General features: G+C 45.4%; 1 protein-coding gene across 4 annotated transcripts in view; it reads left to right on the top strand.

Moving 5' to 3' along the window:
• The first annotated feature begins 630 nt into the window (after positions 1-630).
• The window catches only part of LOC149352211 (protein spitz-like), a 123730-nt gene continuing 118251 nt past the window's right edge, over positions 631-6109 (top strand). For 2 of the 4 annotated variants that reach the window (XM_089581373.1, XM_089581369.1), the window contains exon 1: positions 631-775. The gene's annotated coding sequence lies outside the window, so the exon portion shown is untranslated. Of the gene's footprint in view, positions 790-6109 lie in introns of all 4 variants that reach the window. The other 2 variants (XM_089581372.1, XM_089581368.1) reach the window with 1 other exon arrangement.

Raw genomic sequence — 6109 nt, 5'->3', positions numbered from 1 at the left:
CAACGCAGGAGGGATGGGAGGCAGGCTCAGGGAGCTCTGTCCAGCTCCGACGGTACGGACCAGAAGGCCCTCGTCATAAGAGCCAGAGCAGCAGCCTTCCCCAGCGGAGTTCCAGAATAAGGATCCCGCCCGTCAAGGCCTGCTTAAAGTGTCAATAAAGCAGTTTTACAACCGCCACCCCTCGTTTTTCCTACGCTTCCGCAACTCCGAGTCGGTAGAGTCGGTAACGTAGATGCGCTGTCCTTATTTATGGCAAGTGAAATTATTTTTCCTGCATAAGGAAGTAGAGGACGACCACTCGCGCATTTGAACTAGTTGCACATCAGAAGAATTTTTTTTTCCTCCACGCATATCAGTCATTCTGCCATGTTTAGTGAGTTTTTGGTCGCGTTCGTCTTCCTTGCTTCCTCAAGCGAAATCTCAAGTGAGAGTACCTGGAACTAAATCTCAATATTTCTTAAAATTGTCACAAACGTTAAATAAATTTATTTAAAACAAATAATTGATTTTTTTTTATTAACACGCATATAGTTTTCATATTTTGACTCTAGTCAGCTTACTGCTTCGTATGTGCGGTGTGTTCAGCCCTCTTCTCTGACTTCAGTGGACGACTGATTCAGATATCTTGGCGAAGGTACAATATGGCCGACTGTGTTGACTGTTGTTGCGTGGTGTTACGCATTATGTTTGATTGATTTCCCTTGATTGTAGCACCCGTTGGACACTTGTGACGATTTTTTGAGAGACGTTAGCATATGCCGATTGCTTACGCAATGTGAGTCTGCTTAGGTAAGTTTATGAAAAAGCGTTCTGGGGTTGTTTTGAAACACCTGTCTGAAGGCTTAATTGTATGGCAAAAAACTGCTGTTCCGGCAGGAGCGATGGTTCCGTTTATTTGGTCACTGTACTTCTTTTGCACAACAGCTCGTAACTTTTAATGAAAAAAAAAATGGCTGCGGTGATCGGGCCGTGTTGGCGGTCTCTCAAAAATCCTCGAGAGCCGCAGACACTGTGCGGTCACCCGCGTCGTGTTGAATTTAAGCCTAAAGGTGCTCGTAGTCATTGAGCGAGAGAAAAAAAGAAAGAAAAATGGTTTTTGAAGTCACTGAACGGCAGAAGAAGAAAGAAAAAAAAAAGCTGACGTGCTTTGCTGCATTTTCTATGTAGAATAGGCGTCGTGGCGGTCTAAACTGCAGCGTCCCTGAGCGCGGTCGTGCGTGCAGGCAGACGCTGCGTACGGCAACTAATAGTCACGCCTGTTTGTGCACGCGAGCCGAAAGCTATATATGGAAGCAGCTAACCTGCTTGTCAGGAGTACCATGTTGTTTACTGGAACGCTCGATGTGCTACCGTTAACACGCTGTGCGTTTGGATGGAATCCACCGCAAATGTTTCTGCCGCTGATCGACATTCATCTGCGCTCTTCTCTGCCGTTCGTGTGTCGAACGTTCGCAAAAGCAGACGACCTTTTGCGACCGGAAGACGCGTCGTAGAGGAACTTTTGTGCCCACTGTTTTGAGTACCTTGTACCATCGTGGGTCCGTCTAAGTTGCTGTGACAGATGAAAGCAATGGGCCGTTCGTTGTCGGGCTTGAAGGAGTAACGTTCATCTGGCTAACGTTGCTGTCTGGTGCTTACATTATTGCACTCCAGAATTTGCGCTTGTGTTGCTCGCTATTTTGTGTGCCGAAGTTTTTTCTGTCTGTGCCTTTCACTGCTAGCATAAGTAACATGGCCAGAATGAGAAAAATGCAAAAGATTGCTGAATGTGACTGCTGTCCCGCATCAAAGCTTAGGTAGGTTCCTTTGCGTTTATTTTAATACCCCATGTAGCATCCACACCAGACGTACCACTTGTGGTGCCACATTCACCAACACACCATTAACATACACAAACGATTGGCACGCCAAAGGCTCTGCTACTCTTGATTCAACTAGGCAGGTACTTGATACTGCTTAAAACCTGAATGAATCACCTGGCTTCCTCCTGATCATTTTGGGGCTTTGTGTACTGTCTTTACCAAAAGTAACCAGGTAAAAAGGGTTCAGTTAGCTGTGTAGTGGAGCCCTTCATCATCATCGTCATCCCCATTATCGTCAGCCTGACTGCGCCCACTGCATGATAGAGGCCTCTCCCATAGCTCTCTAACTGACCTGTCATGTGCCAGCCATGTTCACCTTAACCCCACAGACTTCTTAATCTCATTCGTCCATCTAACTTTCTCCCGCCACCTGCTATGCTTGTCTTCCCTTGGAATCTATTCCTTTACCCTGAACGACCATTGGTTATTTTGCCTTCGCATTACATGCCTTGCCCAAGCCCATTTCTTTTTGATTTAGACTAGGATGTCATTAACCCACGTTTGTTCCCTGACCCACTCTGCTCTTACTTTACACTAATCATTTTCTTTTCCATACTTCTCTGCATTTTCCTGAATTCAAGTTGAACCCTTTTCATTAGCCTTCACATATATGCCCCATAGGTGATTGCCGGTAGGATACAGCGGTTATATACTTTTCTCTCAAGGGATAATGGTAGACTGCCATTCATATTCTTAGTGTACGTGCCAGATGTGCTCCACCCAGTTCTTATACCCCTGTCAAGTGCGCAAAATAAAGTGCACTCAAGGGGAGTGTTCTTCAGCCGCTTTAGTACACTTTACACTATGCGGTGCTAAAAAAGGAAAGCAGAGTGCCCTCATAGGTACGAAAATGGCAGCTGGCTAAAAACTAAATTTTTCTAAATGGCAATCTGCAAGCATAACCTTCAGAATTATGATTGTTCAGAACAGTAGAGCATATAAAAATGAACATAACTCAATTTTTGTTCACGTCCGCATTAAATTTGTGTTATAGTAATAGTGTAGCAAGTCGAGACAAGTTCCTAGCACATCCAGATTCCAGACAACAATCAAGATGGCGGAGTACAGCGGGTTTTAGTGACGTGTTGTTTTGCTGGTCTCTATCAGAACCATTGCACAAAAAATTCTAAGGACGATTAGGATTCTCCCGAATGCGTGATTTGAGTGCAGCTCTATCGGTGTCTCAGGCTCTGTAGGCTCATTGTTTTGCTTTGCTGGGTCATCGGCACATCTGGCGACGATATTAGCTCGATAGTAGGATTAGTTGATGAAGATGGCAGTCTACCTACAATGCATAGTGCATGAGAATGTGTATATTAGTTTGATAGCAGTATTGTTGAAGAAGAAGACAACTTGCAATGCACAGCGCGAGATTGTGTTACAGTTTAACACAAGGCGTGATTGGCTGCGGTGATAGCTTAGTGGTCTCAGTCTTTATAGGCTCATTGTTTTGCTTGGCTGGGTCATCGGCAAGCCTGGCGATGATATTAGTTGATGAAGCATTAGTTCATGAAGAAGGCGATGTGCAGTGCACTGCGTGTGAGAACGTGTATATTAGTTTATTTTATGGGCGTTTAACGTTCGAAAGCGACTCTGGCTATGAGGGATGCCGTTGGGAAGGGCTGCGGAAATTTCGGCCACCTGGTGTTCTTTAACATGCACTGACATCGCACAGTGCCATCGCCCTCCTTGTCTCTTAGAGCGTACATCTAATTTTTGCTTATGCCTAGTTTCCTCTTGACCACATTTAGGCTACCTCTGTTTCTGTTTTTTAGGGATGCCCTGATGGCATCCCTAAAGACCAGAGGGCTCAAAAGGCGAGGACAAGGGTTCTTTTTGTCTTACACAGATTTAGAGCTTGAGGGATAGCATAAGTGCTCCGCTGCATGGCTGAGAAGCAAACTTTGTTGCTGGATTACTTTTGGCGGAGACGGTACCTACCTGTAGACCTTTGCAAAGAGTGCTCACTGTATTGTCCGGTGTACTGTTGTGTGCACGTGTATGAGTCACGAAGATAGTGAGAACATGAGTATTGTGGACATATTTGCAATGAGCAGGGCAGAATGGTGGGCCTGTTGGTAAGGCATGTCAAGGGAGAAAACCAGCCAAAAAAGACGGAAACACAAGAAGAGAACGACACAGGACAACGGCTGGACTAACAACTGAATTTTTCATTGAGTACAGACCGCCAAGTAATCACCACGCATGCGCCAAGGCAACACTCAAACATGATCACTCAAATAATCAAATTCTTTTGCCGTTAATGCTATCGATGGTGAGCTGACGCAAGCATCACCATGTTTGGCAATCTGGAAGGCCTCAAAGATTTCACGAGCCTTCCGTGTTTTTCCGCAGCCCAGGATGGTGACATCTGCGAAACGTGGGGAACATTTTCCGGGACATCTACTGCAATGCAGAGCAAGATTACCATCTTCACCAGCGCCGACTTTTGTTCTGTGCTTGCGCAACCTCTCGTTCACACAGTCCCCTGTCTGACCTATATAAAATTTTCCACAGGTCAGCGGAATCTTGTAGATCACTTTGGTCTGGCACTTTGTGTACATAGTTCTATGTTTGGTCGTGCAACGCTTCTTATTTCCGCCAGGCATAATTCGTGCGCAAAGACCTGAAAGCTTAACTGGCGCAGAAAACACCAAATTGACCCCCTGGCGCTCGGCGACTTTCTTAACATTGTGCGCTACTTTGTGCAAATAAGGCATGACTTGCACTTTTTTCCTTTTGTCAGTTGCATCATTGTTTCCCTTCTTGGCCATGCCATTCATCTCCTTTAATACGGATTCAGCGACCGCTCTCAACATTTCTCCTGGGAAGTCTGCATCAGATAGACGTTGGGCTTGCGTAGTGACACTGGTTGACACGGTGTGGCAGCAACTTTTTTTCACGGCGTTATGGAAACAAGCCTTGGCAATACCTCGCTTGACTAGTTTAGAGTGGTTAGAGTCAAAGAGTGGTTAGAGCATATTTTCTTAGCAAAGTTTGACCGCTCCCTTGTAAGTTTTTTGGACGACGGGTGTGTGCGAGTTGTCAAATATGTTGATGACTTTTTAGTGCTTTTAAACATCGGACCTATTGACTCCTATAAGATGATGGTTGAACATGTTTTGGGTGCCTTTAGGCGCTGCTCATCCCATTTGAAGTTTACTCACGAACTAGCCACTAACAATTCCATCCGTTTTTTAGACTTGTTGCTAACCTTTTCTGGAAAAGGCCATGTGTGCTGGATGTACTCACCAAGAACAAAAAAGGGGCTGCTACCCTTTGACTCTAACCACTCTAAACTAGTCAAGCGAGGTATTGCCAAGGCTTGTTTCCATAACGCCGTGAAAAAAAGTTGCTGCCACACCGTGTCAACCAGTGTCACTACGCAAGCCCAACGTCTATCTGATGCAGACTTCCCAGGAGAAATGTTGAGAGCGGTCGCTGAATCCGTATTAAAGGAGATGAATGGCATGGCCAAGAAGGGAAACAATGATGCAACTGACAAAAGGAAAAAAGTGCAAGTCATGCCTTATTTGCACAAAGTAGCGCACAATGTTAAGAAAGTCGCCGAGCGCCAGGGGGTCAATTTGGTGTTTTCTGCGCCAGTTAAGCTTTCAGGTCTTTGCGCACGAATTATGCCTGGCGGAAATAAGAAGCGTTGCACGACCAAACATAGAACTATGTACACAAAGTGCCGGACCGAAGTGATCTACAAGATTCCGCTGACCTGTGGAAAATTTTATATAGGTCAGACAGGGGACTGTGTGAACGAGAGGTTGCGCAAGCACAGAACAAAAGTCGGCGCTGGTGAAGATGGTAATCTTGCTCTGCATTGCAGTAGATGTCCCGGAAAATGTTCCCCACGTTTCGCAGATGTCACCATCCTGGGCTGCGGAAAAACACGGAAGGCTCGTGAAATCTTTGAGGCCTTCCAGATTGCCAAACATGGTGATGCTTGCGTCAGCTCACCATCGATAGCATTAACGGCAAAAGAATTTGATTATTTGAGTGATCATGTTTGAGTGTTGCCTTGGCGCATGCGTGGTGATTACTTGGCGGTCTGTACTCAATGAAAAATTCAGTTGTTAGTCCAGCCGTTGTCCTGTGTCGTTCTTTTCTTGTGTTTCCGTCTTTTTTGGCTGGTTTTCTCCCTTGACATATTTGCAATGGTCCGGAGAGCATGTGCTTCAAACTTTCTTTGTATACAGTAGAAATCTGGCTACAGAAACTGAATTTCTGGTTCGATC

Source organism: Amblyomma mixtum, chromosome 3 (assembly GCF_055824585.1).
Source record: "Amblyomma mixtum isolate Tamu chromosome 3, ASM5582458v1, whole genome shotgun sequence".
Lineage (NCBI taxonomy): Eukaryota > Metazoa > Arthropoda > Arachnida > Ixodida > Ixodidae > Amblyomma > Amblyomma mixtum.
Note: the sequence above shows the minus strand (reverse complement) of the source record. Positions and strands in the feature narration are given on the sequence as shown.